Source organism: Zonotrichia albicollis, chromosome W (genome assembly GCF_047830755.1).
Source record: "Zonotrichia albicollis isolate bZonAlb1 chromosome W, bZonAlb1.hap1, whole genome shotgun sequence".
NCBI classification, from domain to species: Eukaryota; Metazoa; Chordata; class Aves; order Passeriformes; family Passerellidae; genus Zonotrichia; species Zonotrichia albicollis.
In genome coordinates, this window is record NC_133859.1 from 13571146 (window position 1) to 13598808 (window position 27663).

General features: G+C 44.7%; 1 protein-coding gene across 5 annotated transcripts in view; it reads right to left on the reverse strand.

Annotated features, from left to right (window-relative positions):
* LOC141726965 (guanine nucleotide-binding protein G(q) subunit alpha) overlaps positions 1–27663 on the reverse strand; it is a 274925-nt gene that overhangs the window by 143996 nt on the left and 103266 nt on the right. The gene's annotated exons all lie outside the window — the stretch shown is intronic.

Genomic DNA, 27663 nt, shown 5'->3' on the forward strand with positions numbered 1-27663 from the left:
CTGGATTCCCAGAGGAAGACCAGGCCTATCTACACCACCACTGGACCTTCAGAGGAAAACTACACCCTTCTACAAGATCAGTGCTTCAACAGAACCACATTTGTCACTCCAGGAGGACTGCAGCCACCATTTAATCTGACTGCTGCCAACACCCTGACCCACAGGATGTCAGGTTGTATTCTGATTCTTTCACTGTTGTTTTTTATTACTGCATTTTTATTTTTTCCTAATGAAGAACTGTTATTCCTACTCCCATATCTTTCCCTGAAAGGCCCTTAATTTCAAAATTATAATAATTTGGAGGGAGGGGGTTTACATTTTCCATTTTAAGGACGTGTCTTTCCTGCCTTAGCAAACCAAAACAGATTTTGGCGCCCAATGTGAGGCTCGAGGGTCTCGAGAGAAAAAGGGTGAAAAAGAAATAGCAGTTCTTGAGTAACCTAGTTTTTTGTGTGCTGGATACAGAAAACTTGTTAAGTGTCACCATGTGGTCTAGCTTACCCTGGTTCGGGTGGCATGTGGTCATGGCTATATTTCTCCCATTTGAATGCCCTTATCTAAACATGGTTCCTATAACTAAGGCTACTGTGGCTGTTATTCAGTTTTCTTTATGGGTTAATATGGGGAGGAATTCATGGATATTTAACTTCCTCTGGAAGGCAGGCACATGGAGTCAGAGCTATCACACACTAACTGTATGTTTTTGGGGTTACTTTAATAATGGTACCTACTGTGAGGAAATGACACCGGGGGAAATTTTCTCTCAACCCTTTAACCATCTCTTTGGGTCTGCCCCACCAGTTTTTGATGGGTTCAAATCTTCTCTAAATGCTAATGACATCATACAGTGGTTGATGTTGCTGATACGCCTGTTAAGCCTGTTCTATTTAGCATTCAGAGATAAGGGAAGATTGACTTGCATAACCACCCTGACACCTATCCCAGAAAGTAGGGATGCTGCCACAGAACCTGACACTGCCCTGGGGACTAGGGATGCTGCCCCAGAGCCTGACCATGCCCCATAGCCCACCTCAGAAATAAACCACCCAGATTGGGTGGGAGTTCTGGTAAAGGAGGTACGTGAGATGAGCCAGATGCTGAAAGAGTACATTTCTCCAGCTGGTGAGAAACCCTCCTCCTGCCTCAAAGAGGGAGAGTTTAAGGGTGCAGCAGTGGAACCCACAGATGTTACAACTGTCCATGTTCCAGCTGAACTGCAAGAGCAGTCACAGCCAGCAACAGTCGCCCCTGTGGAAATGAGGAAGTCTAAGATGAAAACTAAACAGCCAGATAAGGATAAGAATGGAGCGTCTTCACAACCTGCAGGGGAGCCAACAGTTGAGATCATCACAAAGTCCCTGACATATGAAAGTCTCCGTAATCTGCACAAAGACATACGACAGGGACATCAGGCTTATATAACCTGGTTATTTTGGGTCTGAGACCTTATGGGTACAGGTGTGCAACAAGATGGTGGTGAGGCAAGGAATTGTGGGACCCTTGACCCAGGACTCAGGTGTGAATCGGGTATTCATAAGGGAGCCAGGGTCCCCTTTCCCTCTGGGAGCGGCTTTTAATGAGCATCAGAGAGAGGTTTGTCCCCAGGGAGAGAATGCAAGGGCACCATCATAGAATGCACTAGAAGACCCTTGAGGAAGGGATCCAACAGCTGAGAGAAGCAGCAGTATTGGAGGTACTCTTTGGGAGGGATGGACAGCATGATAATGACCCTGACAAAGCCAGGTGCACAGGGCAACTGTTGTAGACTGGCAAATCTAGGGCCATCTCTATACACCACCTTCATTGCAACGATTAATGCCGATAACAACCGAGACAGTGGGTTCTGTCACCAACAAGCTTAGAAATTATGAGAGTATGATCAATGGCCTGATGCAGGCCCATGTCTCTGCTGTAATTAGAAGCCTCCAAGAGGAGATGAGGGAGGAGGTGAGGAGGAACAGTTCCTATATGGCACCAGTGAAAGTCACAGGCAGCAAAATCAGAGCCCAATGTCCCCCCCGAGAGAGAGATATGGTACACCCTCCGAGCTGACCTGTGGTTCTTCCTGGGTGACCATGGGGAAGACATGGGATGTGAAACCCGTAAGAGTCATCTCTGGGGCCTTTTCGGGGGTCCAATCCGGCTAGCTCTGGACCTTGGCCCCTTGCAGTCTTACAAGGACAAAGTAAAAATACTCGAGGCACTCTTTCCTCTCGGGACTAGAGTTCCACTTTATTCTGGAAAGAGGCCGCCTGGGAATCAAGGCGGTGTCCCTGGGGGGAAAGAGGCTGGAATGTCTGATGGCAGGAGATTTTAAATCCAGGGAAAGGGGGGCAGAGGAGAGGGGCCACAGCCAATGTGATACAAGTGAGGGGAGGGGTGAGGGGAGGAGTAACATGGAGAGAGACCACCACTACTGGGGCTTAGGGGAGAGGGGAAGACCATGGGATATGAGGGGGGAAACCCATGAGGATACAAACATACTATTCAGTGCAAAATACCAAACTCAGTGCAAAACAACAAATAAATAAACTATTTAGTGCAATACAACAGAAACCTACTTCTGTCCTGGCAGAATGGGTGTGTGTTGTGGTGTGTTTTAAACTTCCGGGTCCCTTCCCCAGGTGTGCCAATACCCCTCTTCCCCCTCGCCCCTCGCCCCCTGCTGGGCTGTCAATCAGTTTTAACATTCCAGCAAGGCGTCATGTGGTTGGTCAAGTTCAAAAGATGCCCCTATACCCAGAGGTCATTGGCCTGTCTAGGTGTCATCCCCCCCTGAGACCCTGCCCCTCTCACCTTGTTGGTAGCTGACCTGCCCCTTCCCTCCCCCTCCCCTGGGAGCCTAATCAGGTAATCAGACCATGCGGTCGGCTTCTGTTGGAGCTGTTGCCAAGATTCAGACCTGTGTGACCATGGAATAAAGCTCTGGATATATAACCCTCCAGCAGAATCCATCTCCTTTTCCTCCTCACCATTCGCCCGAAGCCTTCTTCCTGAGGTAAACGGAGTTCCTAACAAGCCTGGACTTGTTCGGCTGCCTAGGTGCAACCACCAGCAAGCTAAAGGTGTCTCTGGGGTGATACACCACAGCTGCCGCCTTTGGCCCAGCAGCAAGGGTCAGACTGGCCCAGGCACAATCTACCTGGTAATATTTGGATTCATATTCCAATAGATGTGTCAACACAAGGAGGGAAACACTAACTGAGGGAGTTCCACTAAAGTGAAAGCAGCCTCAGCCTCTCATGACTGAGCTGCTGGGTATGATCTGTCAGATCCCCTTGAAGGTACCTCTAGCATGTATGCCCAGGAAAGGAATGATAACCAGGGCTAGAGGGGCCCTGCCTCTAGCCAGGAAGAGTCACAGGAAAACTGGATCTTCTGGACAGTGTGGATCCAATGGCCTGGCACATCAGAGCCACAAAAATTTGAAACGTTAGTTGATACTAGTGCTCAATGTACCCTAATGCCATTGGGACATGTGGGGGCAGAACCTGTTTCCATTGCTGGGGTAATGGGGGGGGTCACAGCAATTGACCCTGTTGGAAGCCAAGGAGAGCCTGACTGGGAAGGAGTGGCAGAAACATCCTATTGTGACCAGCCCAGAGGGGCCGTGTATTCTAGGCAAAGACTTTCTTGAGAACAACTATTACAAAGACCCAAAGGGACTCAGGTGGGCTTTTGAAATAGCTGCTGTAGAGGCAGAGGACATTAGGCAATTGAACATCTTGCCTGGACTATCAGAAAACCCATCTGCAGTAGGACTCCTGAGGGTGGAAAAGCAATGAGTACCAATTGCCACCTCGATGATGCACCACAGGCAGTATCGGATGAATCAAGATGCTGTAATCTCCATCCATAAGATGATCTGTGAGCTGGAGAACCAAGAGGTGCTCAGCAAAACCCATTCACCCTTTCAACAGCCCCATTTGGCCTGTGCGCAAGTCTGACAGAAAATGGAGACTGATGGTGGACTATCGTAGCTTGAATGAAGTGACTCCATCACTGAGCGCTGCTGTGCCGGACATGCCGGAACTCCAGTACGAGCTGGAGACTAGGCAGCGAGGTGGTATGCCACTATTGACATTGCCAATGCATTTTTCTCCATTCCTCTGGCAGCAGAGTGCAGGCTTTAGTTTGCCTTACCTGGAGGGGAGTGCAGTACACCTGGAACCGACTGCCCCAGGGGTGGAAACACAGCCCCACCATCTGCCATGGACTGATCTGAGCTGCACTAGAAAAGAGTGAAGCTCCAGAACATCTCCAGTACATTGATGACATCATTGTGTGTGGGAACACGGCAATGGAAGCATTTGAGAGAGAGCATCATCCATATTCTGCTGAAAGCTGACTTTGCCATCAAGAGCAACTTCAAAAGACCTGCCTGAGAGATCCAATTCCTAGGAGTAAAGTGGCAAGATGGACAGCGTCAGATTCCCACTGATGTCATCAATAAGATCACTGTGATGTCTCCACTGACCAGCAAGAAGGAAACACAAGCTTTCCTAGGCGCCATGTTTTTGGAGAATGCACATTCCTGAGTACAGTCAAATTGTGAGCCCTCTCTACCTGGTTACCTGCAAGAAGAACAATTTCCACTGGGTCTCTGAACAGCAACAAGCCTTCGCCCAGATCGAGCAGGAGATCATTCAGCCAGTAGCCCTTGTCCTAGTCAGGACGGGATGAGAGGTGAAGAATGTGCTTTACTCTGCCTCCAGGAAAAATGGCTTGTCCTGGAGCCTGTGGCAGAAGGTGCCTAGAGAGACTCGAGGCTGACCACTGGGATTTTGGAGTTGAAGCTACAGAGGATCTGAAGCCAACTACACTATAACAGAGAAGGAAATCTTGGCCCCCTATGAAGGACTTCAAGCTGCCTCAGAGGTGATTGGCATGGAAGCACAACTCCTCCTGGCACCCTGACTACCACTGCTGAGATGGATGTTTAAAGGAAAGGTTTCCTCTACCCACCATGCCACTGATGCCACATGGAGCAAATAGATTACCCTCATCACACAGCGCGCCTGTATTGCCCTGGGACTTTGGAAATAATTACAAATGTGCCAGAAGTTGAAAACTTTAGTCTCACTGATGAAGAAGAGCAGGAACAAGTGACACAGGCTGAAGAAGCTCCACTGTAAAACAGACTACCAGCAGAGGAAACACAATACTCTCTTTCCACTGATGTTTCTTGTTGCATCATAGAGATGAACTAGAAGTAGAAAGCAGCTGTATGGAGCCCCACACGACAGGTTGCACAAGCTACTGAAGAAGAAGGTGGATCAAGCCAACCTGCTGAACTAAGGTCGTTCAGCTGGCCCTGGATATTGCTGAAAGAGAGAAGTGGCCAAAGCTCTACCTCTACACTGATTCATGGATGATAGCCAATGCTCTGTGGGGCTGGATAGAAAAGTGTAAAAAGGCCAACTGGCAATGTAGAGGAAAACCAGTCTGAGCTGCTGATGAGTAGAAAGACATTGCCACTCAGGTAGAGAAGTTACCTGTAAAAGTCTGTCATGTAGATTCCCATGTTCCCAAGAGTAGAGCTAATGAGGAGCACCAAAACAATGAGCAGGTAGATCAGGCTACAAAGATAGAGGTGTCAAAGACAGACTTAGATCGGCAACACAAGAGAGAGTTGTTCTTAGCTCAATGGGCTCATGATGCTTCAAGTCATCAGGGCAGAGATGCCACCTATAAGGCATGAGACCGAGGGGTAGATTTAACCATGGATAGTATTTCTCACTTTATCCATGACTGTGAGATGTGTGCTGAGACCAAGCAGGCCAAGCGGGTGAAACCCCTATAGTATGGTGGGCAGTGGTCCAAATATAAGTATGGAGAGGCCTGGCAGATTGACTACATCACACTGCCCCAGTAAGCACTATGTGCTGACCATGGTGGAAGCCACCACTGGCTAGTTGGAGACCTACGCTGTACCTCACACTACTGCCCAGAACACCATCCTGGGCCTTGAAAAACAAGTCCTGTAGAGACATGGCACCCCTGAGAGAACTGAGTCAGACAACAGGACCCATTTCAAGAATGGCTTTATAAACACCTGGGCCAGAGAACATGGTATTGAATGGATATATCATATCCCTTATCATGCACCAGCTGCTGGGAAAGTTGATTGGTGCAACGGACTGCTTAAGACTACCCTGAAGGAACCTGGAAGGGGAACCTTTAGAAATTGAGACATTAACTTGGCAAAAGCCACCTGGATGGTCAACACCCGTGGGTCCATCAATTGCACTAGTCCTGCTGAGTCTGAACCCTTGCACACAATGGATGGACATAAAGTCCCTATGGTACACATAAAAGGTATTTTAGGAAAGACTGGATTAGTCTGACCGCAGGCAAAGATGAACCCATCTGCAGGATTGTTTTTGCTCAAGTACCTGGTTTCACTTAGTGGGTAATACAGAAAGATGGACAAGCCCATTGTGTACCACAGGGAAACCTATTATTAAGTGAAAACTGTGTGTAAAGTTTCACTGCATAGAGTTTATTGATTTGGCTAAGATGCAGATGGTAATAGAATAAGGGGTGGATAATGTCTTAGGTTGAAAAGTGTAGCTGAGTGTGTATTTTATTGCCATCTGTTGGAGGTGGGGCAGTTATCTTGTGTTAATTGAGCCATCTGTTAAAACCAGGTGGTGCAGTTTTCTTTATCTCTTCCACTACCCATCCTCCCTCAGAGGAGATATCTTCTGTTAATGGGCCATTGAGTCTCACTGCATGACTGATAAAATTACATCATCCCCTTGTGAGATGCTCTGCCCAGAGGGAGGAGCCAAGCATTCCTACCTAGATGTAATCTGAGATTTGGAACACCACAGTCAGCCTTCTCCCACTGGATTCCCAGAGGAGCAGCTTTCTTCTCCACTGGATTCTCAGAGGAAGACCAGGCCTATCTACACCACCACTGGACCTTCAGAGGAAAACTACACCCTTATACAGGATCACTGCTTCAACAGAACCACATTTGTCACTCCAGGAGGACTGCAGCCACCATTTAATCAGACTGCTGCCAACACCCTGACCCACAGGGTGTTAGGTTGTATTCTGACTCTGTCAGTGGTTTGTTTTCTTTTTTGTACTATTACATTTGTGTTTTTAATTTTCCTAGTAAAGAACTGTTATTCCTAATCCCATATCTTTGCCTGAGAGCCCTTGAATTTCAAAATTATAATAATTTGGAGGGAGGGGGTTTACATTTTCCATTTCAAGGGAGGCTCCTGCCTGCCATAGCAGACACCCGTCTTTTCAAACCAAGACATTAATATATTGTGAATGTGATTAACAAGAATAATTTTTCAGACTGGCCATCTTGCCAATGTGTGGTTATGAATGAATGATGTTAAGGTGTGTTCAAACTAAGAAAAATAGTAATCGGAATTCTACGAGAGAAGGTAAATTAATAAATGGGTATATGGGCCATTATTTCAGAATAAGCTTATCCTAATCCAGTATGATGTAGCTGAAATTGATAAACTATTCTTTTGAAAATTTATATTTAATTGGGCTACATTTTAAGAAAGTTCTCATTTTTCAGATCTAATTTTAGGACATATAATATGCTTGCTTTAAAATTATCATTTCTTAAGCAACTTGACAGAGTTAGACTGATAGGAGCAGAAAGAATGGGAAGGAGGGAGAAAACTTGTCTTTTAGAGAGATTCATTTATATGTGCATACACTAAGAAAGTAAAAGAACAGATGAAAACTTAGCAAAGAAAAAAAAAAGGGATTCTATTCTCAAACTTAGTCTACATTTCAGACTAGACTCATTTCAGTAAGGACACAGACCCCTTTTCATTTTAAATCAGGTAAGTACATAAAATAAGGACTGGGTTTGTTAATTTTAAAGTAATTTGTCCTGCTTTCACATGTACAACCTGTCACCTCTCTTTTTAGGCAGTCAAGGAGAATGCTGCAACTCATTACTTAACAAAATTTTATACCTGCAACTATTGTCTACTCATAGGGAAATCAAGAACCCCAAGTTCAGTCTGAAAAATGTTTGAGATATGGAGAATATATGTTCTCTATTCTAAGAATTCAAGTCTCCAAGTTCTAACAAAGTTTATTTTCTTCTGGAACATCATGTTTACCCATCCCAAAACTGGACAGATCATGAAGGGTTTCTACTGTCTGATAACAAAATTTTTACAAAATGGTGTTCAACTAAGCGCAAGCCGGTACTCTTATGAAACAGGAAGATATATTTTTTTCCCAAAATATTTTGTATTTTTTGCTGAAGCCCAGTTATGTATTCAATTTGCTTTATAGTCTTCCAAAAGAATGATACTCCAAGTATTTGCTCACTACTTGCGACAAACCGATACACAATATATTCAGATATTATTTATTTTATTGTTCTTGAGCTCTGAAAGTATGGCCAGCTGATATCAAAATGCTAACATAGGTAAAAGACGGACTTAGTATTCAAAAGTTGCTCTTAAGCTTTCATTGGAAATTCATCATAATTGACAGATGCTCAAGTATTATACATCAGGAGCATCATAAAAGGTATTTACTATTTTCAGTTAATAATTTAGACATGTAATTACTAAAAAATAGATGAAGATTTTAAATAGCTTTGTTTCTCAGTTCTGCTTGTCCTGCCCCAGAACTAATATGACTTTGCACTATGTGGCAAAAACCTCTGAAAAGAAGTTCAATATATACCAGTGACACATATCCAGCAGAAATCTAATTCAGCCTTTTAAAAGAAACATAGGAACATCCTTTCCTCAATAAAAAATGTTTCTGGTTCCCTTGGTAGACTTATGACTACTTGTATCCTACTGACATACAGCTTTGACAACAAAGCTGCTTTTCTTAAAAAAGTACTAACCCTTCACACAGATTTCAAGACTTTATGCTACGTCTAGCCTATGGTGTCTTGTTCCCCAGAGGTACTATACTTTTCTGTAGATTACATTTTTTCTTTCTCTGAGTCTTTGTCAGTTGGTATCTTTTACTGGCTTCTAATTTCTGGTCGAAAAGAGATTTAAAACCAGGATCTCATCTATTGGCTTGTTTTCTCAATCCCATAAAAACAAAAGTAATTCTACTGAAGCCTAATGAGATGCAAAAGCATGAATTTAATGCAGAAAAAGACTCAAGTATGCATGATGTGTGGTGCTAAAACTGCTAAATATTTGGTTTAGTTTCCTTCCACTAATATAATATCAATCTTGGAACATTACTTTTGATGTTAGCACTCAAACTGCTTGCATGAAAAATCTGAGGACTCATCATTCATCCAGTTTCCGCAGTATAACCTTTACCTAGTACTTCTTAGTCTTCACTGATACTTTTTGCTGTACCCAAAAATAAACATTACTTGAAACAAAAAAATAAAGCTACCACCCCTTAAAAAATTGTACCATCTGAGATTTCTTTCTTTTGCAACAACTGCTATCAAAGCAGTGAAATGAACAAAACATAAAAGGATTCTGTGAGAACCACCAAGTTCAAATTGGCAATTAAAATGCAATTACTAGTTAAGCTGTAATGTTCTGCAAACAAAATCTAGATGATCTAACTTCAGAGTCTGATACACTTGACATCTGCAGTCAAAGAACATTTTCCATGTCCTTCTGAAGATATAGGAATACATGTAACAAATTTCTCATTATTTGCCACAGATGTTATAGAAACATTAATCCAATTATCTATATCAAATCACATAAATTTTTAATTTTTAGAGGTTTCTTCCTTAAATTCTACAGGTATTAAAAAGAATCATCCCAGAAAAAGAAAACTGAAATTTCTAGGAATACCATTACAGTTATTTTCTAACAATGATTTTATGTTTCTGAAACCAGGAAATCAGAGAGTTAGATGATACCAAAATAGCGATCTTCTCCTTCTTCACCATTGCCTTCAGAAAATTATTGTCAATGTTAAAAACTAATTCTGAGCTTGAAGATAATTATAATTTTATACTGGTCATTCTGACAATATTACTTTCCCCTTGATTGCATTTAAAATAAATATATTTTTAAATCTCTAAGGTTCTGTCCTTGTTCTACCCCAGATCAGTGGGAGGGGGCATGGCCAAGACATGTTATGTGATAACACCTTATGTAATTGCCAGGGTGTCCTGGTTTAGGGTAAATTTAAGAGGAAACTTTTAAAGGGGTTCCTCTAGAAAGTAGATTTAAGCAGTCCTTCTCCTGACTGGTTCAGAAAAAGATTTTGATGGAGAAAAGTGGAAAAACTGTTTATTTAACAAGCAAAGTATTCACAAGCATAAAAATTATTAATATTAAACAATAAAACCTCCTGCTGCTTTAAAGAGATGATAAAGTCAAAAAGTTTCTTTTGTGGAGTGTAGTTCAGTTTGTTCAGTCTCTTATTAGTTCTTCTTGCACTGGAAAATGCCGCGTTCTGGGCCCTGGTGGGCCACAGGTGCGAGCTTTCAGTGTTTATTTTGGGTTTTCAGTTTAGAGCATGACGGACCAGTTTTAAGAAAAAGAAAAGCTACAGTTCAGGGAACTTTTCTGTCTCAGCTAGCTAAAAACTAATTAAAAGCAAAGGAGAGCTCTTTCTCGCTGTCTGTGCTGCAGACAACACAGTTTGTGAGTAGAAAAGCTAAAGATTTAACCCTATGTTTTTGAATACAGATGCCTCAGATAAATCACTGCTTTTCTGTCTCCCCCTCTTCACTCTTAGAACTAGTTTTAAACGTGTAGAACTTATTTCTGTGTTAAAAAGACGAATGGGGATTCAGCATCATAAAGTTACGCTAGGACACAGGAAGGGACTGTCTCGCTTCCAGGGAAAAAGGATTCCTTCCAGTTATGGCTGTGGCTGTGGTTGGGTTGAGTCTGGATCTGTGGTGAGCATTTTTGCATGTGATCTGTCTTGGTTTGAAAAGATGGGTGTCTGCTATGGCAGGCAGGAGCCTCCCTTGAAATGGAAAATGTAAACCCCCTCCCTCCAAATTATTATAATTTTGAAATTCAAGGGCTCTCAGGCAAAGATATGGGAATAGGAATAACAGTTCTTCACTAGGAAAATTAAAAACACAAATGTAATAGTACAAAAAAGAAAACAAACTACTGACAGAGCCAGAATACAACCTAACACCCTGTGGGTCAGGGTGTTGGCAGCAGTCTGATTAAATGGTGACTGCAGTCCAACTGGAGTGACAGATGCGGTTCTGTTGAAGCAGTGATCCTGTATAAGGGTGTAGTTTTCCTCTGAAGGTCCAGTGGTGGTGTAGATAGGCCTGGTCTTCCTCTGAGAATCCAGTGGGAAAAGGCTGGCTGTGGTGTTACAAATTTCAGATTACATCTAGGTAGGAATGCTTGGCTCCTCCCTCTGGGCAGAGCATCTCACAAGGGGATGATGTAATTTTATCAGTCATGCAGTGAGACTCAATGGCCCATTAACAGAAGATATCTCCTCTGAGGGAGGATGGGTAGTGGAAGAGATAAAGAAAACTGCACCACCTGGTTTTAACAGATGGCTCAATTAACACAAGATAACTGCCCCACCTCTAACAGATGGCAATAAAATACACATCCCTTGCCATATCTTGCATTTGCATCCTAAGACATGAACCGTTCTCTTTTTCTATATTTTTCTTATTGATATTGTTGCTGTTACTGTTAGTTTTCCTATCTCATTGCCGTTTACAGTAAATTGCTCTTATCTCACCCCGTGACCTTTGCCTTTTGTGCATCCAGTTCTCCTCTCTGGCCACCCACCGTGAGGGGGAGGTGGAAGAGGGGGTGGGAGAAATGACTAAGCAGCAGTATTGTTTGCAAAGTCTCATTGGGAGAACTAAATTGAGGAGTACCATTCCTAAACCATGACAGTTTCATAGTCTCAGTTTTCTACTTATTTTCTAATTTTTTGAAAGCACTCATGTTCCTCAGTGACTAAGCGGGACAGTTCCCATATTCTTTCCATAGATGCACTAACCTTTTGGAATCTTACAACAGTGGTGACCTAGTTACAGGGATAGAAGGCAGAGTTTAGCATTAGGGATAACAAAATCATGTATTCTAGACTTTTCTACATCATCTTTAGTGGATTGTCTTTTTTTAAGGCAGTAGGGGGAAGCATAAGGTCTGCCATTCTTTCTCTGGCCTGGAGCTGGGGAGGGACTGGGGCTTTCCAGACCACATCGTCACCACAGGTCCCCGGTTCATCATTTTCTCCAGCCGTGGAGCGCAAAGCCTTGAAAAGACAGCTTCTGACCCAGAGATTGCCTTGGGAAATGGAGCAGCAGGGGTGGCCCCCAGTCCAATCAAGCTGTGTGCAGCCAGAGCCTGCTCAGGACCCAGCTGCATGTTGCCTGCCGGTTTGCTGCTGCCTTCACTGAGAGAACGACTCAGCACTCGCCACTGCCATTGCCACTCGCTGTCGGGAAGAGACACTCACCACAAGTAAGGGAAGATCCAGACAGTGACAGCATCCCCCACTGCCACTACCACTGCTGCTGCCTGGGGGAGGGAGCTTGCCCAGGACCGTGCATCTTGGCAGCATAGTTCCTGGTTTGAACTATCTCATTTGGTTTCATTTTGTTCCTGTTTTTCTATTGTTCCCAGTCTGGGGGAAGGAGGTTTGAGCCATGTTATGAACAAAAATTCGGTTAATATTTTTTTTGTGAGAAAGAGTTACAGGGACGCAGCCAGATCTCTGTCCCTGCCAGAGTTCTGCATGCTTTGTTATTGTAATTACGGGTCATGGTAGCTTATCTCCTCTTTTGTATTAGTAAAAGCACTGGCTGGGGTGGGGTGATGGCCCTTCCCCGAGGCTAAAGTTCCTACCATAGTGAAGACACCTGAGAGGGTGGGGGGGGTTATGAAAAGTGACTCCAAGACCAGCATGCTTTTGGGACCCCGACCCCAAAATGCAACAAGAAAACCCTAAAAACAACGAGCCACCTAAGAGTTGAGAGACTAAAGTGATGTCCAGACGTGAGGAGCCAAGTGCTGAGCCTGCAGAGATGCGGAGCCCCTCTCGCCCTGAGCAGAGAGTCGTCCCAACGTTGGGACCGGGCAGGACAGAACCAGGGAAACTAACATCTGATGGGGACATCACGCCCTAAAGGCTCCCACGAGGACTGGATCCCCGGCTCTGCCCCTAGTGGACAGAGCTGCGCATATTCTCCTCCTCTGAGTCACCCTGGGAGATGCGACGGGGACTGCAGCCCTGCCGAGCCGCCCAATCCTGAGCTGATCACTTATAATAAAGGCATTAAAAAGGAGAAGAAGTCTCCTGGCCTTGTTTATTTCAAGCCACAAGACCCTCTCCAGTGTGCTGCCTCTTCTCCCAGGTGCCACGTGGCAGACAGCGTGGGGGGAGCTACCATTTTGGTTTTCCCCTAGGGGTGGGGGGCCAGGTGACGTTTTGCCTTTGCTGATTTTATAGATAAACCATTTTTCTCTGTATTGTTGTATTGTTTGCACCTTTTGCCTCAGTAAAATTGTGACTAATGGTTTTTTTTTTTACTTCTCACAGTCCTGTTTTCCCCTCCACTTGGGCAGGGGGGAGGAGCTCAAGGAGTATTAAAATTTTTTTCCCCACTGAGTTTTTCTTTTTAGAACCATTACAAGTGGTTACAGTTGTTATGAATGAGTAATGTGATGGTTGGCTCTCACAATTAAGAAATAGATATGGTGTGTATGTTAAGATGTATAGTGATGTTATTGTAATATGTCCTCCCATAGTCCACTTTCCCCTACCCCTTGTAATAGCTTTGGTAGTCAAGGCATTTGAGGAGGGCCGGCTTACTACTAGGAGGCCCATCATAATAACACCTGACCTCCAATCAAGATGTAAGAAAGTGATCTTCACCAATAGACAGCACAGAAGGAGTTAACTGAATAAACTTTGGGAGGCGCTAAGGGTATAAAAGTCAGAGCATCCAATTTGTAGACAAGCACCTGGCTGCTAGTCATGGAGACTCCCAGCACTGTAATTTTTCCTTATTCAGTCCTTTGTTGCATTTTTGTTAAAGTTTAACAAACCATTAATATTTTAAAAGTGAGAGTCATTATCTCACACAGTCAATGTTAGAAGAAACTTAGCAAGAAGTTGTTTTTTAATATTCCTTTTGATATTGTCTATGTAATTTTTTTCAAACTAGTTTTGTTGGAAATGATACAAGGTTTTAAATGTTTATATAACTTTAGTCAAGGGTTTTGTTTTCCTTTGCCCAGGGGGAAAGGAATTGAAGTTTCTTTTCAAAGGACTGTTTCACTACTCAAGGCCTGATGAGCTTAACATCTCAACAGACTGGCAGAAGAACAGGAGATATACAAAAGATAACAACCATCAACTCCAAACATCACCTCTGGCATGGTCAGAGATACCTGGTCTGGGAAAAGATAGATAAGAGAACAAAGAATGAGAACCTATTTAGCATTGAAGGCAAAGGGATCAATAATCAGTAGGAAATCAAATACTAAGAACTGTGTAACTTGGGACAAATGAAGATTGAACCAATGACTTTCTCTGGGTTTGGACTGTATGAGTATGTCAAAAATCTAGCAAAGATCCTGTGATGGAATGATTTTCTCTGCACAACCCAGGCAATGTGTGGATGAAATTATTTCTGTTGCACATCTTGGCAAGAACAACATCCTGGCTAGAATAAAGTGATGCCTTGATTCTCTTACACTGCAAATATGTCGTTAGAAAGTTTTTGTTTTTCCTGCAGTTTCGGTCACAGCTTTCTAACTTACCAAAAAGATTTATGATAGACATACACAAATGCAGTCCATTTTTAAAGAGTATTCTGATACACAAAAGAAAGCAATATGCTTGAGATGCAGCAGGCAAGGTTGTTTTGTATCAATGATCTAAGTGGACTAATTGATTTTAAGATGCCCATTTAAAGAATCTCTTTTCCATGGGAAAACAAATCTTCACAAATATTTTCTGTTTTCACAGAATCACATAATCACTAGGTTGGAAGAGACCTTCAAGATCATCAAGTCCAAACCATGCCCTAACACCTCAACTAAATCATGGCACCGAGTGCCACATCCAGTCTTTTTTAAAACACATCCAGGGATGGTGACTCCACCACCACCCCCGGCAGACCATTCCAGTAGTTTATCACCCTTTCTATAAAAAACTTTTTCCTGATATCCAACTTATATTTCCCTTGGCATAACTTAAGACCCTGTCCTCTCGTCCTGTCAGTTGCTGCCTGGAGAAAGAGACCAACCCCCACCTGACTGCAACCACCCCTCAGGAAGATGTAGAGAGTGATAAGGTCGTCTGAGCCTCCTTTTCTCCAAGCTAAACAACCCCAGCTCCCTCAGTCATTTCTCATAGGGCTTGTGTTCCAAGCCCCTCACCAACCTCATTGCCCTCCTCTGGATGTGCTCAAGCGTCTCAACATCCTTCCTAAACTGAGGGGCCCAGAACTGGACACAGTACTCAAGGTGTGACCTCACCAGTGCCAAATATCGGGGAAAGATGACGTCCCTGGTCCTGCTGGCCACACTATTCCTGATACAGGCCAGGATACTGTAGGCCTTCTTGGCCACCAGGGCACACTGCTGGCTCATGTTCAGCTGGCTGTTGACCAGTGCGCCCAGTTCCTTTTCCACCTGAGCACTGTTCAGCCATACTGTCCCCAGCCTATACCACTGCAGGGGGTTATTGTGGCAAAAATGCAGGACTTGGCACTTGGACTTATTAAACTTCATCCTGCTGGACTCTGCCCATCCATCCAAATGTTCCAATTCTCTGCAGAGCCCTCCTACCTTCCAACAGGTCAATACACGCTCCCAGCTTAGTGTCATCTGCAAATTTCCTAATGAAAGTCTCAGTATCCTCATCCATGTCATCAATAAAAATATTGACGAGAACTGGCTCCAGCACGGACCCCTGAAGAACACCACTAGTGACTGGCCACCAGCTGGATGCAGCACCATTCACCAGCACTGTCTCTGGGCCTGGCCATCCAGCCAGTTCTTAAGCCAGCAAAGAGTGCTCCTGTCCAAACTGTGAGCTGCCAGCTTTTCCAGGAGTATGCTGTGGGAGATGGTGTGAAAGGCCTTGCTGAAATCCAATTCGACAACATCCACAGCCTTTCCCGCATCCACCAGGCGGGTCACCTGGTCATAAAAGAAGACCAGGTTGGTCAAACATGACCTACCCCTCCTAAACCCATGCTGGCTTGGTCTGATACCCTGGCCATCCTCTAAGTGTAGAGCAATAACACTCAATATAAACTCTTCCATTACCTTACCGGGTACTGAGGTCAGGCTAACTGCCCTATAATTACCAAGATCCTCCTTCCTACCCTTCTTGTGAATGGGCATCACACTGGTCAGCTTCCAGTCATCTGGAACCTCACCAGTGAGCCAGGGCTGTTGGTAAATGATGGAGAGTGGCTTCACAAGCTCATCTGCCAGCTCCCTCATCCCCCTGGGCTGGATCCCATCTGGTCCCATAGATTTATGAACATCCAAGAGGCTCAGCAGTTTTCTGACTGCCTCCTCCTGGATAGCAGGGGGACCATTCTGCTCCCTGACACCATCTACCAACCTAGGAGGACAGTTGTCCTGAGGGCAAGCATCCTCCCACTAAAGACTGAAGCAAAGAAGGCGTTAAGCACTTCCGCCTTCTCCTCATCTGCAGTTACTAAGTTCCCTCCCACATCCAGTAGAGAACAAAGGTTGGTCTTACTCTTCCTTTTGCCGTTAATATATTTGTAAAAACATTTTTTACTATCCTTTACAAAAGTTGCCACATTAAGTTCTAACTGAGTTCTGGCCTCTCTAATTTTTTCCCTACATGACCTAGCAACCCCCTTAAATACTTCCTGAGAGACCTGTCCCTCCTTCCAAAGATGATACACCCTCTTTTTGTTCCTAAATTCCTTCAAATCCTTGTTGCCCATCCAGGCTGGACGTTTGCCTCATGGACTCATCTTTTGGTACACGGGGACAGTCAGTTCTTGTGCCCTCAAGATTTCTCTTTTGAAGTACATCCACCTTTCCTGGACTCCTTTGTCTTTAAGGGCTGCTTCTCAAGGAACTGTCTGAATAAGTCTCCTAAATAGGCCAAAGTCTTCCCTCTGGAAGGCTAGTGTAAAAGTCTTATTGATGTTCCTCCTCATTTTACCAAATATTGAAAACTCCATAATTTCATGATCACTTTGCCCCAAGCAGCCTCCAAACACCATATCTCCCACCAGCCCATCTCTATTTGCAAGCAATAGGGCTAACATAGTCCCTCCCCTGCTGGGCTCAATCACCAGCTGTGACAAGAAGTTGTCCTCCACACACTCTAAAAACTCCCTGGACTGCCTCTTTTCTGCTATATTAGGTTCCCAGCAGATGTCTGGTAGATTAAAGTTATCTACGAGAACAAGGGCTGGTAATCCTGAAACATCCTCCAGCTGCTTATAGAATAAGTTGTCCACCTGTTCTTCCTGTTTGGGTGGACAATAACAGACTCCCTGTGGGATATCAGCCTTGTTGGCCTTCCCCTTAATTCTTACCCATAGGCATTCAACTTCGTCATCATTAGTTTCAATACGCACGGCATCAAAAGCCTCCCTAATATAAAGGGCCACCCCTCCACCTCTTCTCCCTTTCCTGTCTTTTCTGAAGAGCTTGTAGCCACCCAGTGCAGCACTCCAGGTATGTGAGTCGTCCCACCATGTTTCCGTGATGGCGACTACATCATAGCTTTGCTGTTGAAATCATAGATTTGCTGCTGTAATCATAGCTTCACTGAGACAAAATGCCATAACTCTGAGAATCCCCCTCTTCCTTCTTCGTCCTCCAGATTTATATGCTGAGCATAACCTCATATCTTATGGAATATCCCCCTTTGGTCAGTTTTCCTATCTGTGTCCCTTCCCACCTTTTTGTGCACCCTCAGCCTACTGGCTGGTGAGGTGGGGTGAGAAGCAAAAAAGGCCTTGACACTGTGCAAGTGCTGCTTATCAATGACTAAAACATCTCTATTATCAAAACTTTTTCTGCACAAATCCAAACCAGCCCCATATTAGCTACTGTGAAGAAAATGAACTCTATCTCAGGCAAAACCTGCACAGGTGTTTAGTGAAAAAAAAACTTAATTTGATATCCGGCTGAGAAATAGCTGCCATTCTAAGGAATAATGGCTTAATGAGACTATCTCAACACTGGAGAAACATTACTGAATACAATACTTAGTCAGGTGTTAACCCCAACCTTAAAAGTAGGTTTGACATTTCAACCTGCATCTCAGCTATATCACCTACTCTTATACTGTCAAATCCTTTCCAAAGCATATTTATGTATATTTAGTCTCACTGGGACAGCTTTATATGAGAGATCTAATTTTCATTCCTTTCCGAAGGGGAAAGAAATCATACAATCCAATTCTCATGTAGTTCAACCTAGCAATGCAGGACCCAAAGAAAACGTACATTAGAATGTGAAACAGACATGATTTGATTTTATGTAGAAAATGCTTCTAAATATGGCATCTGTTTCAGCACACCCAGACGATTGTACCATCTGCTTGGGATGCATTCATAAAAAGCTGTTTTCTACTGACTATCCTAGCTAGTAAATGACAGAAATTAAAAAATACCTACTGGATTGCATAAATTAATTGCAGTGCATCTTAAGAAAGCAGTTCTCTTAATAAAGCCAGTCTCAATGAAGAATATTAAAAATATTGTTGCTGCAATTTTATTTATCAGATGGGTAAAACATCACACACACTGCTGATTCATATGATATCCAAGAACAGCACACAGAAAGCTCTGCATAAAGACCACAAAAGATGATAAGCATCCAAGAAGGGACAGATAGGGTTCTTAGAAACTTCCTGAAGGTAGTTTAGAAACTACCTGAGTGCTTTGTTCTCCCTTGCAGACATCCCATTGTGCAAGAGACTCATTTGCAACCCCTGAAAAATCTGTCCATTCACATATTCCTCAATTTCCTCATGTATATCCTTAAAACCTTTTCCCACAAGCAAATTTGAAACAGAGAAGTAACTCAAATTTTCTTTTAGAAAAATCCATTTTATACAGTCAGCCACAGTACAAACATGCTAGTCAAATGGTCTCCATATATTTTAGTGATATCTCAGTCCAATACTGTTAGCACCCGCATTACCACAGAACCAGCTGACCTTTTCACTACAGATAAGGATTTAAAAAACATGCTAGTTTTGAAATGGCAGGGAGCTGAAAAAAATTTTTAAAAAGATAATAAATGTTGAAATTTTCTTTCCCAATTTGTTACTGTAGATCTAAATTAAATGTTCCACAAACTACTTTTGAAAAATATTAAAATATTTTCTTTCAGACTGACTTCAAGAGAATTTATAACATTGTATTGGGTTTGCACAGCAGGGTTTTGGTAGTAGAGGTGGTACAGAGGTGGCTTCTGTGAGAAGCTGCCAGAAGCTTCCCTTATGTCTGATAGAGCCAATGCCAGGTGGCTTACATAGACCCATTGCCGGCCAAGGCCAGGCTAATCAGCAACAGTGGTAGCGACTCTGGGATAACGTATTTCAAAAGTGAAAAAAAACCTGCTGCACACAGCAGCCAGAAGAGAGGAGTAAGAATATGTGAGAGGAACAACTCTGCAGGACCCAAGGTCAGTGAAGAAGGAGGGGCAGGAGGTGCTCCAGGCACAGGAGCTGAGATTCCCCTGTAGTCTATGGTGAAGACCATGATAAGGCAGCTGTGCCCCTGCAGCCCATGGAGGTTCATGGCAGGGCAGAGATCCTCCTGCAGCCTGTGGAGGAGATCCATGCCAGAGCAGGTGGATGTGCAAAGAAGGCTGTGACCCTGTGAGGAGTCCATGCTGGAGCAGGGTCCTGTCAAGGACCTGTGGACCCATGTAGAGAGGAGCCCACGCTGGAGCAGTTTGCTGGCAGGACTTGTGACCCTGCTGGGGACCCATGCTGGAGCAGGCTGTGCCTGAAGGACTGTACCCTGTGGAAGGGGTTCATGCTGGAGCAGTTTGTGAGGAACTGCAGCCTGTGGGAAGGACTCATGTTGGAGAAGTTCATGGAGGATTGTCTCCTGTGGGAGGGACCCCACACCAGAGCAGAAGAATGGGAGGATGAAGGAACAGAGAAACATGTGATGAACTCACCACAACCCCAAATCCCCTATCGCTGCTCAGGGGAAGGAGGTATCAAAAACTGGGAATGAAGTTAAACCTGGGAGGAATGGAGGGTTGGAGGGAAGGTGTTTTAAAATTTGGTTTTATTTCTTATTATCCTATTATGATTTGATTGGTAATAAATTAAACTAATTTCCTGAGCCAAGTCTGTTTTGCCCATGATAGTAATCAGTGAGTGAGCTCTGCCTGTCCTTATCTAAACTCATGAGCTGTTGTAATCTGTCTGCATTCATCTTGCCACTTCATCCCTAGGAACTGAATTTCCTGGGCAGGCCATCGACTACTTTGTGTGATGGCAAAATCCACTTTCAGGAGAATCTGAATTATTTTCTCCCCTTTCTCAAATCTTCCTCTGCCATGTTCCCCCATACAATGATGTCATCAATGTATTGCAAGTGTTCTGGAGCCTCACCCTTTTCCAGTACAGGCAGGATCAGTCCATGGCAGATGGTAGGACTGTGCTTCCACCCCTGGGGCAGTCGATTCCAAGTATACTATGCACCCCTCCAGGTGAAAGGAAACTGTGCCCCGCACTCTGCTGCTAGAGGAATGGAGAAAAATGCATTAGCAATGTCAATAGTGGCATCACTTTGCTGCCTTGGACTCCAGTTCATACTGAAGTTCGAGCATGTTTGTCATGGCAGCACTCAGTGATAGTCCAGTTAGTCTCCATTACCCATTATATTTATGCACAGGCCAAATGAGGCTGTTGAAGAGTGAGTCTTACTGACAAGTCTCTGTGTCTCCAGTTCATGGATCATCATATGGATGGGAATCAGTCTTGGTTTGTGCAGCATTGCTGACGATGCACTGCTCTGATGGCGATCGGTACATGATGTTCTTCAACCAACAGGAGTCCTACTGTAGAAAGTTCCTCTGAGAGATCAGGCAAGGCGTTCAACTGTCTAATGCCTTTTGTCTCCACAGCAGCTATCCCAAAAGCCCACCTGAGTCCTTTTGGGTCTTTGAAATAACCACTCCGGAGGCAATCTATACCAAGGATGCACAGAGCCTCTGGACCAGTCACAATAGGGTGTTTTTTTCCCCTCCTTCCCAGTCAAGCTCACCTCAGCTTCAAACAAAGTCAAATGCTGAGATACCTCTGCCACCCCAGTAATAGAAATAGGTTCTGTCCTATCGTGGTTTGACACTGGCCAAATGCCAGGCATTCACAAAAGTCATTGGCTTACTTTCTCCTGCTACAGTTGGGTAGAGGAGAAGAAAAAAATTAACAAAGGGCTCATGAGTTAAGGACTAGGAAAAAATACTCTAAGGATAAAACAGGTTCAAATTTAAAGTTATAAAGTAAATTTATTATTAACAGAGTCAGAGGAGGATAATGAGAAGTAAAATAAGCCTTTAAAACACCTTTTTTCCCCCCCAGCGCCCCGCTCCCACCGACAGCGCAGGGAGACAGGGTGTGGAGGTTTTTGGGCGGTTTGACATTCAAAATCCTTTTCTGTTTGCTCAGGGAGAGAAGTCTTTTTTCTGCTATGCCCTGGGGTTCTTTCCATGGACAAACAGTCTTCCCAAAACTGTTGTGGTATGTGTGACTCATCTATGGGGTGCAGTCTTTTAAGGATAGGCTGCTCTAGTTTGGAAGCAAGGGCTCTCCTTCTCTATCTCTGGAAGCAGGGGCCCTCTCTCTCTTTGGGTTTCTCACTAGATCACAGCTTTCCTTGGCATCCACCCACTCCGGCATGAGCACTTTTCCCATGGGCTGCAAGTGGATCTCTGCATCCCCTGTGGACTTCATGCATTACAGAGAGATAGTTTGTTTCACCACAGTCCTCACTACAGCTTGCAGAAGAATCTCATCTCCAGTGCTTGGAGCACCTCCTCTCCTGCTTTTTTTCCACTGACCTTGGTGCCGCCATGTTGTTTTCCCTCACATCTACTCACTTCCTCCTCTTCTCTGACCAGAAGAAAAACCTCTGCCTGTAGGCACTGTTGGAAACAATACAACTATTAAATTTGTATTTTGTCTCTCTAGTTAGGCTTAACTTGACTTTGCCTTGGGGAAAGGAGTTTTCTTTATTTTTTAAAGAGATATGGTATCACTCTAAGGAGATAGGCTTAATATACCAACAGACAGGGAGTAGCCCAAAGATACCCAAAGAGATAAATGGCCATCAACAGAACATTATCTGGTGGTGGGTGGGGGGAAAGCATTCTGGAGGTTCCTTCAAAGGGATCTGACATGTCATCCTGCCTTCTGCTATGTTTAGCAGCTTCGTCACAAGACTCAGGAGATACATTCATTCTTGTAGGACTCCTTTTGTTAGTAGTTTCCTCATTTAGCTTATGCACCTGTGCTGTAAGGACAAAAGTGGGTTTTCCATCCCATCTTCTCCTGTCTTCCCCATTTTTGCACAGGAGGAACCATGGGTTGGCTCATGGAGTGTACCTCCTCTCCCTAGCTAGGCAAGGTCTGCTTCTGATAACAGGGGCTTTGGTCTGTACTGATGAGACTTGGAGAAGGCTCTCTTTAAGCTCCTTGCTGAATTTCTGATGTGTCTCTTCAATCCTGTCTTCCAATTTCTGCATATGCTTGGTCAAGTCTGTTTCTACAGACAGGATTTGGGCTCTTCTTGGGGGCATGGACAGTGTCTTCATGTGTCTGGAGCCTTCTTGTCATAGAATCACAGAATTAACTAGGCTGGAAAAGACCTTTGAGATGATCAAGTCAAACCTGTGACTCAACACCAACTTACCAACTAAACCATGGCACTGAGTGCCATGTCCAGTCATTTTTTAAACATGTCCAGGGACAGTGATTCCAACATGTCCAGAGGCAGCCTATTTCAAAGCCAAACCACTCTTTCCATGAAGAATTTTTTCCTGATGTCTAACCTAAACTTCCTCTGGTGCAGATTAAGACTCTGTCCTCTCATTCTGTCAGAGGTTGCCTGGGAGAACAGACCAAACCCCACTTGACTACAACCTCCTTTCAGGAACTTGTAGAAAGTGATAAGGTCAACCCTGAACCTTTTTTTTTTTTTTCCCAGGCTAAACAACCACAGCTCCCTCAGTCATTCTTCATAGGCCTTGTGTTCCAGGCCCTTCATCAGCCTTGTCATCCTCCTCTGGACACATTCGAGCATCTCAATGTCCTTCCTAAACTGAGTGGCCCAGAACTGGAAACAGTACTCAAGGTGCGGCATCACCAGTGCTGAGTACAGGGAAAAAATGACTTCCCTTGTCCTGCAGGCTACACTGTTTCTGATACAGGCCAGGATGCCATTGGCCTTCTTAGCTACTTGGGCACACTGCTAGCTCATGTTCAGTCAGCTGTCAACCAGTACCCCCAGGTCCCTTTCTGCCTGGCTGCTGTGCAGCCACTCTGTACCCAGATTGTAGTGCTGCAGGGAGTTGTTGTGACAAAAGTGCAGGACTCGGCACTTGGACTTATTAAACCTCATACTATTGGACTCGGTCCATCTATCAAGCCTGTCCACATCTCTCTGCAGAGCACTCCTATCCTCCAGCAGATCAACATGCTCCCAGCTTGGTGCCATCTGCAAATTTGCTGGTGGTAGAGTCAATCCCCTCATCCAGATCATCAATGAAGATATTAAACAGGACAGGACCCAATACGGATCCCTGGGAGACACCATTAGTGTCTGCCACCAACTGGATGCAGCGCCGTTCACCACCACTCTCTGGGCATGGCCATCCAGCCAGTTCTTAACCCAGCAAAGAGTGCTCCTGACCAGGCCATGGGCTGCCAGCTTTTCCAAGAGTATGCTGTGGGAGACGGTGTCAAAGGCCTTGCTGAAGTCCAGGTAGACAACATTCACAGCCTTTCCCACAACCACCAGGCGGGTCACCTGGTTTTAAAGGAGATCAGGTTGGTCAGGCATGACCCGCCCCTCCTAAACACATGCTAGCTGGGTCTGATCCCCCAGCCATCCTCCATGTGATGGCTCTCAATATAAACTATTCCATAATCTTGCCAGGCATTGAGGTCAGGGTGACCAGTCTGTAGTTCCCCAAATCCTCCTTCCATCTTTTCTTGTGAATGGGCATCACACTGGCCAGCTTCCAGTCACCTAGGACCTTCCAAGTGAGCCAGGACTGACTGCTCCCTGACACCATCTACCAACCCAGGAGGACAGTTGTCCTGAGGGCAAGCATCCTCCCACTAAAGACTGAAGCAAAGAAGGCGTTAAGCACTTCCACCTTCTCATCTGCAGTTACTAAGTTCCCTCCCACATCCAGTAGAGAACAAAGGTTGGTCTTACTCTTCCTTTTGCCGTTAATATATTTGTAAAAACATTTTTTACTATCCTTTACAAAAGTTGCCACATTAAGTTCTAACTGAGTTCTGGCCTCTCTAATTTTTTCCCTACATGACCTAGCAACCCCCTTAAATACTTCCTGAGAGACCTGTCCCTCCTTCCAAAGATGATACACCCTCTTTTTATTCCTAAGTTCCTTCAAAACCTTGTTGCCCATCCAGGCTGGATGTTTGCCTTGTCGACTCCTCTTTCAGCACACAGGCACAGTCAGTTCCTGTGCCTTCAAGATTTCTGTTTTGAAGCACACCCATCCTTCCTGAACTCCTTTGTTTTTAAAGGCTGCTTCCCAAGGTACTCTCCAAATAAGGCCCTTATATAGGCCAAAGTCTGCCCTCCAGAAGTCCAGTGTAGAATTTTCATTGATGCCCCTCGTTGTTTCACCAAATATTGAAAACTATAATTTCATAATCACTGTGCCCTAGATGGCCTCCAACCACCACATCTCCCACCAGTCATTCTCTGTTTGCAAACAGAAGATCTAGTGTAGTTCCTCCTTTGGTAGGCTCACTCACCAGCTGTGACAAGTTGTCCTCCACACACTCTAAGAATCTCCTAGACTGTCTCTTCTCTGCTGTGTTGAGTTCCCAGCAGATGTCTGGCAGGTTAAAGTCATTTAAAAGAACAAGAGCTGGTGATCTTGAAACATCCTCTGGTTGCTTGTAGAATAAGTTATTCACCTCTTCATCCTGGTTGGGTGGTCTATAACAGACTCCCACCAGGATGTCAGCCTTGTTGGCCTTCCCCCTGATTCTTACCCATAGGCACTCAACCTTATAATTAATTTCAATTTCCATGGCGTTGAGAGCCTTCCTAATATACGGAGTCACCCCTCCACCTCTTCTCCCTTTCCTGTCTCTTCTGAAGGGCTTGTAGCCACCCATTGTAGCACTCCAGTTATGCAAGTCATCCCACCATGTTTCCATGATGGAGAGTACATCATAGCTTTCTTGCTGTACCATGGCTTCCAGCTCCTCTTGTTTGTTACCCATGCTGAATGCAGTAGTATACACACACTTCAAATGGGCTACTGATTTCACCCCCAACTGGCTTACCACCTCTGGGCTTGTTTCTGGATTGTCTAGTGGCATCCCCTTCCCTGAACTTAGTTTAAAGCCCTCTCAATGAGTCCTGTCAATTCATGGGCTAGAATCCTTTTGCCCTTGTTAGCCAGATGGAGCCCATCTGGCTCTAGCAGGCCAGGTGCCATAAAACTTGCCCCATGATCAAAGAACCCAAAATTCTGCTGATGGTACCAGCCCTTATGCCACTTTTTGATAATGTGGGTTCTCTTTCTTTAATCATCATTTGTCCCTGCTATCAGAGACTGAGCAGAACACCACCTCTGCTCCTGCCCCATCAACCAATCAACCCAGAGCCCTGAAGTCCCTTTAATTGCCCTGGTGCTCTTCTTTTCAATCTCATCACTGCCAACCTGGAGTATCAGCAGTGGGTATTAATCAGAGAGCTGAATCAGCTAAGGCAGTGTCCCAGTGATATCCTGTACCTAGGCCCCAGTGAGGCAGGAGACTTTCCTGTGGGATGGGTTCAGTCAAAATACAACGGCCCTCTGTTCCCCTCAGGAGGGAGTCACCTACTACGACTACCCTTCTTTTCTTTTTAATACTAGAGGTAGTGATCCATCTGACAGACAAAGTCTAATTGGGAGGCTCTCCAGCCAGATCATTTTCTTTGGTATCTGGCTGACCCTCCTCATCCAGGGCCTCATATCTATTCTGAAGTGACACGTGGGTGGGTGATAGGGGTCGGGAGGTGTTTTTACTAACTCCTCGAGTAGGGACCTATTTCCACTCCCTTTCATCTACTAGGTCTCCTCCTTCTGTCTGATGGTAAGAGGCATGGGAGTCCTCTGACTCCTGGTGAGCTTCTCTCAGGGATGGAAGGGTGAAACTCTACCAGTCTATTTCCCTTTCACTTTCCCTAGTACTCCTTAGTCTTTCTACTTCCTCCTTAAGCTCCACCACCAGACAGAGCAGATCATTCACCTGTTTGCACTGCATGCAGGCATCTTTTGCACCATCCCCTGGTACTACTGACAGGCTCAAACACTCCTTGCACAAAGGGGTCTTGACAAATGTGTCCTCCTTGAGGGGTTCTGTTTGGGTTGGTATACTTCTATTAGCTATAGCTTTTGATTGTTTGGAGACCATTGCTAAGGAAAAAAACAAAAAACCAAAAAAAACCAACCAACCAAACAAAATCCCAACACAAAATAAAACTCCACTACCAGGACGATGGCTGCAACCCTGCCCGCTTGCCCTGTCTGCACAAACTGCCATGCAATGCCTTCCAAGATATGCCATGCCCCTGTTTGCCTGCTCTAGGTCAGTATGCTCCCTAAAGCCTTCTTTAAACCATCTACCATGGGCAGAGGAAGCCCCTTCCTGTGCCTGAATGGCTAATGAGAGGAAGGGAACCACCTGCTCAGCTCCCTTTTCAAATCACCTCTGATGGGTGGAGGAAGGCCCTCCCTGTACCTGAATAACTAACAAGAGGAAGCCATAGTACCCACTATCTCGTTTTCCTCATTCCACTGTGGTGACGCTAGGAAATGTGAGTATGCCTGTGTCATGCGAGTTTGAGTCACATCAGTGTTGTACATTTTACCAGGTCTGGACTCTTAGTGGTTTTGTCATTTGAGAAAAGGATCTCTAGCACAACCCGTTCTCGCAAGCATTGGATTCATTGCTCCATGGTCTTCCTAGGGCCTTGCTGAAGCTGGAGATCTTCTGGACAATGGTATCTCTCCTTCACAATGGCCAAGAGTTGCGTCCAGAGGCTGAGGGGTTCGGACTTCCTCACGATCCCCTGGTCGATACTCATGACACAACAGAGATCCCAAGTGCCTTGCTTTAATACCATCCAAAACTGAACCATCACTGCAGTGTCCCAGACTCAGATCAACAAGCTCAATATACTTGTCGTGTTGTCAGGCGAGGTCTTTCCTGAGATTGCACAGACTTTCTAAGGATGAAGATTTGGTGATTATTTCTGGTTCTGATTGCTTCCTGTGAGGGTCCTGCCTCCCTGTTATCATTCATCAGGCAAATGGATTTGGTCTTATACTTCCTTTTCTGGATGGGGGCAACTGCTATTGGCTTAGGCTGCCCTTCTGGTTTAACTGCACACTGAGTGACCATGGTGTCCTCTGATTTGCTCTCCTTACCCTCCAGCTGTAGGTGCTGCTGTAAGGTGTGCGATAAGCATTAGCCAGGACC